Source organism: Apaloderma vittatum, unplaced genomic scaffold (genome assembly GCF_000703405.1).
Source record: "Apaloderma vittatum isolate BGI_N311 unplaced genomic scaffold, ASM70340v1 scaffold10893, whole genome shotgun sequence".
Classification (NCBI taxonomy): Eukaryota; Metazoa; Chordata; class Aves; order Trogoniformes; family Trogonidae; genus Apaloderma; species Apaloderma vittatum.
Window position 1 is genome coordinate 48,434 of NW_009707543.1, and position 1,071 is coordinate 49,504.

A 1,071-nucleotide genomic window follows, 5' to 3' on the forward strand; every position below is an offset into this window, starting at 1 on the left:
CCTTCTGCAGCAGTGTGTGCGTGCGGCTGAGGTGGGGGGCGTGAATGAGCTGGACTGGGTTCAGATCCCATTTCTGAGGGGCTCAGTGCATTAACCCCTCTTGCCGATGTCTCTCTGTGCTCATCCTAGGGTACCAAACAGGAAGAGAATGCCAGGACGTGGAAGATTTGAGATGCCGTAGCCCGTGTGTAAGAAGGGACCGTGGCTAGGAAGGAAGAGGGCTGCAGTGCTCCTCACTTTGCTCCGAGCTGTGCGGCGGGGGAAGCATAGTTGGACTAGCTCAACACATAGTTGGACTAGCTCAATACATAGTTGGACTAGCTCAACACATAGTTGGACTAGCTCAATACATAGTTGGACTAGCTCAACACATAGTTGGACTAGCTCAACAAATACCCTTGACATGCTCATCTCTGGTCATGCCCTGCCTGGAGGATGGTGTTAAACTTGGCCCCACTTTTTTCTCTCATTAAGTTGATACTTGACAGTTCGTTTTCCATGGCATTCTCACAAGGGGCTGAGTTCTGGGAGGGGATTTGCGCGGCAGATGAAAGATGGCTAAAAGGATGCTGGAAGTCTGAAGAAGTCTTGAAATGCAGCTGTCGCAGCCAGACTCCAGTGCAGATGGTTGTGCTCTGCTCATTTGAAATTGCAGCTGCGCTTTCCGTGAGGGATGTTTGTTTCTCTGGCCTATACTGGTGAGCTTAATTACTGTGGGTCATGTTCCAGCCCCAAAACAGTTGCAGTGATCATGGTTAACCACTTGTCCTTGGATTAAGACTGAGGGAAATATCCTCTGCTATTTATTTTCTTGATTACTGTTTACTGTGTGTATTTTTTTTTAGGTTGTCTTATCTGGTTTTGGGGGGATGTGTATAACGTGATATCATCCCTCACCATCTTTCCTTTATTTGATGTGACACAGTCACACCAAATCTTGGCATTCACATGACAAAGTGTAACTGTTTGAAGTTCACATTGTGTATTTCGGTCTCCATTAGTCCTTCTACTACTTTATCTACAGTCATTTAGTTTCCTTTGGCAACTGGTTTCCCCAGTTTATCTTCCCTA